The sequence below is a fragment of the Macrotis lagotis genome, chromosome 4, assembly GCF_037893015.1.
Source record: "Macrotis lagotis isolate mMagLag1 chromosome 4, bilby.v1.9.chrom.fasta, whole genome shotgun sequence".
Taxonomy (NCBI): Eukaryota; Metazoa; Chordata; class Mammalia; order Peramelemorphia; family Peramelidae; genus Macrotis; species Macrotis lagotis.
This window is the reverse complement of record NC_133661.1, coordinates 205,132,892-205,144,581: the sequence shown is the minus strand read 5'-3', so window position 1 is coordinate 205,144,581 and position 11,690 is coordinate 205,132,892. Positions and strand designations below refer to the sequence as shown.

General features: G+C 33.4%; 1 protein-coding gene across 5 annotated transcripts in view; it reads left to right on the top strand.

Moving 5' to 3' along the window:
- FRMD5 (FERM domain containing 5) overlaps nt 1–11,690 on the top strand; it is a 415,376-nt gene that overhangs the window by 143,616 nt on the left and 260,070 nt on the right. The window lies entirely within an intron of this gene.

Here is an 11,690-nt window from a genome sequence, read left to right as displayed (position 1 = left end):
ATTTCTTGTTAATCAACATTTTCCTTTCTTATTTTTTAATCACAAACTACTATATTTTTACATAATTTTGACAATTAGAAAATTGTGATTTGTTTAGGACTTTGGTTTATTTGAAATAAATGTACTTACTGATGTAAAGTTTGAAATGATTTTTAAAGAGAGAATTTTTTTTTAATTTTTTCCTCCACTTGAGCACACACGGCTAGAAAACGATGTATTTCCCCCTCTATGTTGTTTAGTGTTATTTTAAGAATGCCGCACCAAATGACTGCAGTCATTAAATGAGAGTCTATGTAAACTCCAGCTGTTGGGTGAAGGCTGTGCATATGGAAATATTTCCTCTTGGCCATATTTTATTTCCATGGACAGCTCTGTATTTAGACCAACTCATATTGCCCCGTGTGTGCTGGTCTCTTGCATTGGCTGAGGCAATGTTTTCTCAAATTGTATTTGTAGAAAAGTTTTCTAGAAAATTTGTAAACCTAGAAAAAACCTCATAAATTTATATTAAACATGGAAATGAAGGAAAATGAGATAAACTTTGTAAGCCAAGAATCACAGAATTATTTTTAGTTGTTTTCTAGCAACAAAAATAATATATTTAATTCTTGCACAGATTTAATTTTTAAAAATTAAATTAACATTATCTTATTTTTATCTTTGTAATATCCTTTAGAATGATTAGGGGATTTATCATTATCTCTATTTTAGAGCTATAAAAACTGAGGTCTAGAAAAAACAGAATAGCTTACTTGACACAGTTAAAGGTAGAGTCAAGACTATGATTCAAATCTGATTTTCAGAGCTACAATTTTTCTAGTGTGCTTCCATCATTGTTGTGTTGGAGCTAAAAGACAAAATGGAGCCCTCATAAAGGATGGAGGCCCATAGAGAGGTTGGGAAAAAAAAGGATCTAGAAATTATATCATGCCTTGGAGCACTATTGTTCTTAGAGTACTATATTCTATTCTGACTGCCAAGAAAGAAAAGAACAAGTGAATCAAAGGGATGAAGCCACTTCCATGTGAAGATAGTCACCAAATTTTAAGGGTAGCTAGATTGCTCAGTGGATAGAGCACTGGCCTTGGAGTCGGGAGGATGGAAGTTAGAATCCAGCCATAGATATTTGACACTTACTAGATCTGTGACCTTGGGCAAGTCACTTGACCTTGATTGCCTTGCATCCTGGGCTATCTTCAGTTGACCTGATCTGTATTTGGCCACTGGCCCCAGATGACTCTGGAGGAAAAAGTGAAGTTGGTGACTTAGCACAGCCCCAGGTCCCCCCCCCCCCCCAAGATCTAATTCATGTGCTTGTCATGACATCAACTCCCTGATGTTGTGGTCTTCTTCAAGAATGAAAGACAAACTTCAGTCACCAAATCTAGGAGATATTTCTTAACAATTGAAGGAAACAGAATCATAATAAAGAGCAAATAGAGAGCTGATCTCAGAGCCTAAAAGACCTGGTTCAATTCCCTCTTCTGACATATGCTGACTAAAATTTACAGAAAAAATGCTGACCTACAGTGGTAAAAGAAGTTTTATGGATAGAAGCCCTCTGTACCAAGGAAATCATAGATCATTAAGCCAATGCCCCTGTTTGAAAGGTGAGGAAACTGAGACCCCCCCCAAATTAAATACTCATTCAAGATCATAAAGTTTGTATCAAAACCAGGAGTTTTAGGATAAATAGAAGGAAGTATTATTTTTCTTATCATAGGCAATATTACTCTGACATATTGTATAGAATAAAAATATAAACAGGTTTAAGAATGTTTGAAATAAATTAATCAGTAAAGTGTTACAAGGGAGATTATATCTATGAAAAACTGACATTTTTGAGGCTGAGATTTTATTTAATGACCCCTAAACTTAGCCATAAAGCATCTTTTTGCTACTGTCCAGCAATCTGAATTCTCCTTTGTATATCAGCTGCCTAATTCTTATGCTACACTTAGAACCCAATTCATTGACTAACATTCTTAATATAGAAACTAGGTGGCATATAAAATGGATATGGATATGGATATGGAGTCTGGAAGACTGATCTTCCTAAGTTCAAATCTGACAGGTATTTACTAGCTATGTGAACCTGGGCAAGTCACTTAAACCAGTTTACTCGTTTGTAAAATGGGTTAGAGAAAGAAATGACAAACCACTCTAGTATCTTTGCCAAGAAAATGGGGTCACTAAAAGAGTCAGACACTACTAATGACTGAACAACAACAGAAAATATTTTTTCCATTATTTACTTATTTTTCCAACTATGTGTAAAGTTAGTTTTCAACAATCATTTTTGTAAGGTTTTGAGTTTCATATTTTTCTCCTTCCTTTTCCTTCTCCTTTCCCTGACAAAAAGCAATCTAATATAAATTATACGTGTATGACTATGTTAAACATATTAATGTTAATTCTGTTGTGAAAGAAGAATCAAATTCAAAAGGGGAAAAACCATAATACATAAAACAAATTTTAAAAATAGAAAATAGTAATTTGACAAAAAATATTTTTGTTGTCAATGTGACTGGCCATGTTGTGGAGAAATTTTTAATTCTAGATTCCCTAAACCAAACTGGCCATAGCTCAAACTAGACATAATATTGACCCTCCACCATTTAGCTATCATTATTTAGATTTTCCCAGTGCCTTTATCTTATACTCTTAAATGTTTTACTATTTTCCTTGTTTTTAACTCTATGATTTTGTTTTACTGTATTCTACCTTCACTCTCATAGCTCTTGGATATTTAACACAATGTTTTAAGCTCTAAAACATTCAAGATTTTTAACATCTAAACAGTGAAAATAGTTTTTTAAAAAATCTAACAATAAAAAACTAAAAAACCAAAAATAATCCAATTAATTCAAATATTCAAAAGCAATGAAATAAAGTCATGGCCAACACCACAAACAGAATTTAAGCCCTTTCTGACCTCATAATTTTGATTTGCTATCTCTTGAGTTAGGTATATCAGTCAGGTTTTAAATTGACAAGTCAAACCATAACTAAAATGGTTCCCAATTATTATTAGTTTTGAAAGAAGAAAAAACAAATCAAAAGAAAAAAATGTGGAAAAAAATAAAGTGAAGATAGTATGCTTTAATTTGCATTCAGACTTCATCAGTTCTTTCTCTGGATGTAAATAATGTTTTTCCTCTTGAGACCTCTAGAATTATCTTAACTCATTGTATTGCGGAGAAGACCTAAGTCATTCAGAGTTGATCATCATTGAATATTGCTGTTATTGTATGCAGGATACCCCCTGGTCCCTCTGACTTCACATTTTTACAGATTTTTCTGAAATTGCCAGCTCATCATTTCTTATAGCACAAAAATCTAGAGTCTTTTTGATAAAGCATTTTAACTGGGTTTTTTTCTTTGAATAAAATGAATGCAAATAGCACTTACCATAAGAAACAGACCTTGTCTGTATTCATATAGAAAGGCCATGAAAGCAGAGCTGTTAGAAAACTGGCATTGAAGTCAAGAAGACACAGGTTGAAGCCCTAGCTCTGACACATGATGATTGTGTTACTCTATGTAGGTCATTCAACCTCTCAGTGCTGTTGACTTAAGCAGAGAAAGTATACAGCATGTGACATTTTAAAAATTGATACCCACATAAAAGTGAACATGAAGAAATGAAAGCCAATCTTGGTCATTTGGAGATATATATCTATGTTTTTGTTTTGAATGTGGGCAGGAAAAAGAAATTTATATTTTTTTAAAAAAAAACATTTTCCTTAAAGCTATACAAATTCTTTGCCTATATGAATTTTGATGGATCCTTAAGTTCCAGATTATACTGGAATATTTTATTCAGCTGGATAATACAATTGAAGGAGTATAGAGGCTTTTTAAAAGCCATATTTTTAAATTCTTTATTTCTTTGAATGATGATAAACTCTCAATATTGTTTTCATATGTAAACAATGGGCCAAGTCAAAGAAGGACTTTCAAATCCTGCCTTTTTGAGCTCATGGTCAAATAGTGTTTGAAAAACTTACCTTGAATATAAATGTTTCTTTCAGATAATACTTTATAATGTGTTTTGCAACCATAAAAACTGTTATTAAAGTCCTGAGAAACTTAATTTCATAATTGCATCATACTCTTTTGGCCCCATTGTAGGATTCAGCAATCACTTGGGGAAACACTAACTTAATTGCCAAACTTTATCTATCCTTACAATACCACCTGCACAGTGCTTATCATAATGGGAATTACTCTTGTTCCAAGGAGAGTCTATCCTTGTGAATTAACCAATTAGTTGGTGTACTATATCTTCTCATTCATTCCTAAACTTCTGAAATTTTCTAAGTATTGACCCTTTTTTCTGAAGTTGCAAGTTGAAATATGTATTTCATTGCTGGATATCTCTTCACTGCTAAATTTGACACTCAACTTTGGTTTTAGTCATTGGAGGTATGTCTGGTTATAGGGAGACTGTGATGAACTCTAGTCTTCCAAAAAAAAAATTTCTGACAAATCTCTCATCACCAGTGTGCTTTTTTGCATTTAAAATAAGCTGCTTTTCACAGAAATAAAGGAGCATTAGACTGAGATTTGTAAGCATCTAGCTGCTGAGGAGTCAACAGATTTGACTGTCAATTATAAATGAATCACTAGAGACAAAACTGAGCCCCTACAGGAGGAGAACTGATTGTCATATAACAATAACCAAATCTCCGTCTAGCACTGTTTAATGTGGGATTGGCGGAATAGAGGTGGGGGATCTGCTTCCCATTACATGGAAAATCACAGGAATTATACAATATGGGAGGGTGGTAAAACCCTGCTGTGATCTTGGTTTAGTCACTTCATAGGTAAAACTAGGATTCAGTTTCCTCATCTATAAAAATGAAATGTTTTACCAGTTCCTTTCCCATGATCTTATATGTTAAACATAAAGACCACAGTATTGACCCTTTCTATGCAGAACCCAGTAGATCCAAAATCTGTTACTTGTTTAAGGCACTGATTTGTTCTATGACTTTCATAAGATCTTTCCATCTCTGTGTTTCAGTGTCATCAATGAAAGAATGATCTGTACTTTTCTCTTTAGGCTAGCACAAAGGTCAAATAGAAAGCAGTTGTATACGAGTTTTGTAGAAGGATGACCATTTGGATCTGCATAAAGTTCCAAGAAATGTGGATGGAGGAAAGTCAATTTCAGAACAATTTATCAGCCTAGTATTTTCATTTCTGAGCGTTAATCTATTTTACTTTTGCTGTTTTCTGGAAGAAGAATGTTGAAGTTTGGGGTTTACTTTTTCCTTTTTAAGTGTTCTGAGGTTATCCCTTTGGACTTGATGCACCAGAGCATAGCAATCTGATTCATTAATGTTCACAACCATAATGACTAACTGATAATTGTAACATATCTAAACTGATTGTACAAAAATCTATGTCAGTTATGAAAATATCTAAAAATAAATCATTTTAATTCATGTAAAATTTGCTTAAGTATGAAATGGGAATTTTCTAAAGGTCATAAGATAACTGTAGGTATTGTTGCAGGGTGAGCTGGCCTCAGGTTTAGGAGATCCTGGCTATATCACCTTTGTCAAGTTACTTAAACTCTCAGCACCCCAAGTGGCTTTCTAAGACCATAAATTGCAATGTAGCTAACTGTTCTCTACTGGTCAACTTAGAACATCTATGAACTGTCAGTTCCTTTTTTTGGCAAGGCAATGAGGTTAAGTGACTTGCCCAAGGTCACACAGGTAACTGTTAAGTATCTGAGGCTGCATTTGAACTCAGGTCCTCCTGACTCCAGGGCCAGTGCTCTATCCACTGTGTCACCTAGCTACCCCTGACTGTCAGTTCTTAGTATATAAATTATAATTTGACAGGGATCTCTTCTAATGAGAAAGATGGTGAACTATACCAATGGAAGAGAATTGATAATAGCCTCCATAGTACAAGATGTCTCATAAGTCTTTAGTACAGTTTTAAGCTTTAGTAAACTGAGTTAGCTACTAAAGTCTTAGAAAATGAACACATATTTCTTTCAAAGACAATGAAATTCATAGATGGACAAATATATTATGTTAGAAAATATCATCAATAACTTTTATTAAGGATTCCTTTTATGTTTATTGAAGCTTAGTATTGGAATTGTTGTTGGATCACCATTTGTGGCTTCTTTGTTTTCTGGAAGATAAACTGAACTTAATTACAGCTCTTAAGAATCAGAGTGATGCTTTTGTTGGATAGCAACTAGAATGTCTTACAGACTTCCATCATATACTGAAGAGAAAATTGTAGTAGGTCCTTGTTCATTTTTTTCAAAAAGAAAGTTTGGGTGTTTTTAGTTGTATGTAAAGCGGAATTTTTAAAGGAGTGAAAATCTAGAACAAGCCATTAAAAACTAATCAGTAGGAAAATTATGTAAACTTAATTAACTAGGTCACCAAGGGAAGGGCCATGGAGTATAATGAAATATTTTAGAAATGAGACAAAGAAGCCAGACTAAAACAGGGTTAGTTGCAGTGCTTCCAAAAGACAGTAAGGGAATATCCTTATCCCAAAGCTCTACACAGGGAATGCTAATTGACCTTGTGCCATATTTTCAGCCTGTTTAATTCTGTCATAAAATCCCTTGGAGTGGCAGAGGAGAATCTACATCTGAATCAGCTAAAAACTGTTATGGAATTAGGTAGCTTCTGTTTTCATTTTTGTTTGTTTGGTTTCAGGCAATAAAATGTAAATTGAAAGAATTGTTATGAGTAAGACTTTTTTTATGTACAAATGGACCAAAATGTTTAGCCTTGATTTATAAAAAATCTATCAGATGCCATAAGAAAAAATGAATGTGAAGAATTTAGACAAACAAGAGAAGACTTAAGTGAACTGATGAAAGGTGAATTAAGAAGAACTCATGTTTTTTAGCACAGTGCCTGGAAAATGCAAGATATTTATTAAATTTATTGAATCTAATTCAGTGCAAGGTATTCAATGGATACACAATAACTACAGCCATGTAAATGGAAAAAGCAGAAAACCAGAGATTAACTAAGAAAGCAGAAAAGTAGAGATTAAGAAAATTTTTCTTACCTAAATGAGGGATTCTGGAATACCATATGTACTCTCAGGCATGGTTGATTCATTGGCTGATTTTGCTTAACCACTACTTACCTCTCCCTCTTTTTTATTCTTTGTCACAAGCTTTGTGTTGCTAAAGAACGTTACATTCAAAAACAGGTTATGTAAAAGCCAAAGATAGAAATAAAATAAAGTAGAGAGAGTATGGATTTAGGTATCCCAGTTGAAGGATAGTTAAGGTCCCCTGGCTAGCTCTAAAATGTCAGAAGATCTCACCTTTAGTGTTCTGTTGTTGTTCATTCGTTTTTAGGTTTGTCCAACTTGTGACTCCATTTGGGGTTTACTTAGCATGGATACTTAAATAGTTTATCATTTTCTTCTCATTTTACAGATCAACAATCTGAGACAAATAGGATAAAATGACTTGCCCAGGGTCACACAGCTAGTCTGAGACCAAATTTGAGCTCAGGAAGATGTTTCTTCGTAATTTGAGCCTGATCTCTTGCCTACTGTGCCACCTAGGTGCTCCATATCTCCTATACCTTTCATTGAGTATTTTCTTTGGCTTGGTAATGTGAAGATATTCATTATTTTAATAATGTCATAATTTATATAACTTTTTAAAGTTCGCAATATATTTTACATGTTATCTCATTGTTTATCCCCATTTTATAGATCAGGAAACTGAACTAAGAATGTTAAGTGACTCACAGCTAGTAAGTATCTGAGAATGGATTCAAACTCAGATCTTCCTGACCCCCAAGTCCAAAGTTTACACTCCCTGTCAGACAAGTACTTAGAGACAATAAGACAAAAGCTGTTCTCCAAGTGAAGAACCCAAAGTAGTATTCACTCCTGCTTCTTTTTATTTGAATGCCTGATTTCCCAGGTGCAAGAATCTCTTTCTGAATAAGCTCCCTTTATTAATGCAGAATGGCAACTTTTCTGCAACTTATTTTCTTAGAGTTTGTTAAGAGGTACTAAGAGATTAACTGACTTGCTTAGACTCAGTATACTTCAGGAAAAGAATTTAGACCAAATCCAGGTTGACTCTGAGACTAGCTCTCTGTCTACCACACCATGATTGCCTCTCATTCAGTTTATATATAGAGTTTTTAAAAATTGTTTTTATTTTTCATTTTTTTGTGCAGTTTAGGGATTTTTTTTTGTAATTTAAGTATTTTTTTTACTTCATCCTATATATCCTTTTTTGTTTTTATAAGATTTATAGTTATATAAAGAGAAAAAGAAAAATTTTCTTTTAATCAACTTTTTTAAGAAAACATTTTATTTTGAACTTAAATTGAACAAACAAACATTTCAATATATAAAGAACAAGAAAGAATGTATTAAAAAGAGCAGCTAACCTTTGTTTGTTTGTTTGTTTTTAGGTTTTTGCAAGGCAAACTGGGTTAAGTGGCTTGCCCAAGGTCACACAGCTAGGTAATTATTAAGTGTCTGAGACCGGATTTGAACCCAGGTACTCCTGATTCCAGGGCCAGTGCTTTGTCCACTAAGCCACCTAGCCACCCCACCTTTCTTTGGTTGTTTAAGGAATTTTGAATAGATGACACATTATTATTAGCATAACAGTATTGATGATATGCTAGGCTCTGCATTGCTCTCTATTACAAATAATATTAATTTTTCTTAAAAAAAGGAATATTTGAGTTTTTTTGAATTGCTAGCAAGGCCAAGAGATTCCCACTCTGCTTTCACAGGATGACTCCAAAAACCATAGAGCCCCCAAACTAATTGGGAAAATAGCATTTTCTCCCAATGACATTTTTCTGAGTATTTTAAATTATAAAAATCAAGTTTCAGAAGTTTAGGAGAAATTATAATTGTTTCAGAGAGAAAGTTTGAACAGAAATATAAGATAAAAATGAATCTATTTATCAAGGAGTGCATAAAGAACAGTAAGATTGTCCACAACCAGAATGAAGATCATTCCAACCAGACTTTAAACATCTTAAATAATGTTGTCATCTTTCTAAAGTATTTGACAGTTATTGTGAGGAATCCTGTAAAGGAATTTTAGGAATATCAATGTTGAGCCCAGTCTCCTTAGAAAGAATTGAAAAAAAAAAGCAGAATGTACTAATAAGGATTGGGGAGATTGACAAGAACTTTCGTAGTTCACAGTACCTATAATAATGTGCAAGATATGATCAAAAGCATTATGCTGGGTTTTTGGTACAAGATGAGATTTCTTGATATTTTATCATTAGCATTGCTATTCAAGAGAATATCTCACTTGTTGAGGCAAATATAGTGAGACCAGGTGTTGCTTGTACTTTTTCTAAATCACAAAAAGATGATTGACTTTTTTCAAGGAAATTATATTGAATGTCAATCAAACTCAGCTGCCCTGGTCCATCAGTCTACCTCAATAAAAACAAGTATATCAGAAAACTTTTGAATGGTATCTATATTTTGTAGAAAAATACAGGCTGAAAGTAAGAATATTTTTGGTAAAAGAAAATGGAATTTTAGATAAATACTTTTTTGAGCTATCAAATTTTGAACACGCAGTGATAGGAGCTTCTATCTGCTTCTGATGACTTAAGATGTGGAGTCTTATACCTATTACATATAAAATAAAAATTCTCCAAATCCATGCTTTTTGTTTCTTTGATGACTCTAAAAAGAACACATTTGCTGATAATATACTATGCTGACAGAGAACATGATTAATGTGATGAACTCCAGCATGTACTATATTGTGTACCCATTGCCCCATACCTCAATTTTAGAGCTATAATTTTGTAGCTCTTTCAAAGTTAAACATTAAAAGACTTCAAAAAATATGGGAAATGACAAACATTTAACATTTCTTGGAGAAAAAATGAGCTGAAAGAGTTCAACTGCGAGAGATGTTGTGAAGATTAAAATGGCAAAGACTTGGCAACTGACTAAATGCATGGAGAGTGGAAAGTTCAGGATAATGCCAACATCATGAACCTCAAGACATTATCTACAATAGGAATGAGGAAGTTTAGAAGAGGAGGTCAAAGAAAAAGATAATAACTTCAGTTTTAGATGTGTTTTGTTAAGATGTCTCCAAGACATTGACTCTTCAATAGACAATTAGTTGTCCAGGATTGAAATAGGAGACTACAACTGAATATATAGACCTGGAAGTTATTTGCATAGAGATTACAGTAAAATTCATAGGAGCTGATGAGGTTACCAAGAGGGAGTTTAAAGGGAGAAGAAAAAGGTGATGAGAAATAGTCATTTTAAGAAATGCATAGTTAGAGGACATGATGTTAATGAGCCAGCACAGGAACCTGCAAAGAAGAGATCTCTCCAGGTAGGAGATGAACTGATGAGAGTGGTGTCATGAAAACCCAGAAAAAAAAGAATATCTGAGAGCAGAGAACTATCTGTCAAATACAGCCAGTAGATAAAAAAAGATGTGAATTGAGAAAAGATCATTATATTTTGCAAGTGGAAGATCATTGGTGACTTTGGAGAGCAGCATTATAATTGGTTGAAGAGTAAATAAGGATTGAAGTGGTAAGAAATAGTTTTTTCAAGGAGTTTGACAGAAAAAGAGAGGAGAAATAGAGGATAATGTAAGGAAGTTTTGTTTTTGAAGGGTAGGAAAGATGTGAGCATGTTTGAAGATCACTAAGGAAGGAACCAATTTACAGGGAGAAAGTGAGGATTTGTGGGGTAAGGAGAATGTTAGTGGAGGCAATATGTTGGAGAAGATGGGAAGGAAGAAAGAAAAGAGGGAGTTCTTGTTGAATGGCCTCAATTTTACCAATACAATAAGAGGTAAGATCTTTAATTGAGAGGATTTATGAAAAATACTTCATTTTCACAGAAAAAAACAAATACAGTTAAAACATTGAAAACAGAATTTTGTGATTTTGTGAGGATCCTAATGGAAAATTCTATTTACCATTTATCTTAAGTCTGGTATTTCAGTTTTCTTCATATCCTGGTTGATAACCTTGTTTCACCAGCAAGTAAATGGGTCAGGTTATGTTTTATAGGTTTTTAAATATAGGATAATAATATGAGTAAGAAAATAACCCAAACCATAATATTTAACTCTATGGGTTGCCATTCTTTCTCATTTAAGACTTTTAAAGAACAGTAGCTTTTAATCTTTCCTCCAGTCAGTATCTATTACAACATGGGACTTTTCAGATATCCTATCATGTCCCTCCCTGCTCAGAAAACTTCAATGGCATCTTATTGCCTCTAGAATAAATTAACTCCTTGGTCTTCCATTTAAACCCACTCACAAACTGGCTTTAATCTATTGGTCCAACCATATTTTTTAAAATATATTTACCAAATTGACCGACTGCCAAAATTTAGCTTTCCCTTTTTCATTCTCTATGCCTGGAATGTAGCTTTCCTCATCTCTACATAAGAAATCCATTCTAAGGATTTTAGAATCCCTAAGATTCCTTCTAGGCTAAACTCAGCATCTATTTCCTCACTGAAGTCTTTTCCTGCTCCTTCCCAGATGCTAATGTTCTTTCTCCCTTCAAAAATTAACTGTATTATTGATATGCAAATCACAGTTAAATCTGAGTTCCATGAGGGGAGGGATGATTTCATCTTTTAGCTTACCATCCTCAGTGTCTTGAATATAGAAGACACTTTAATAAATATTT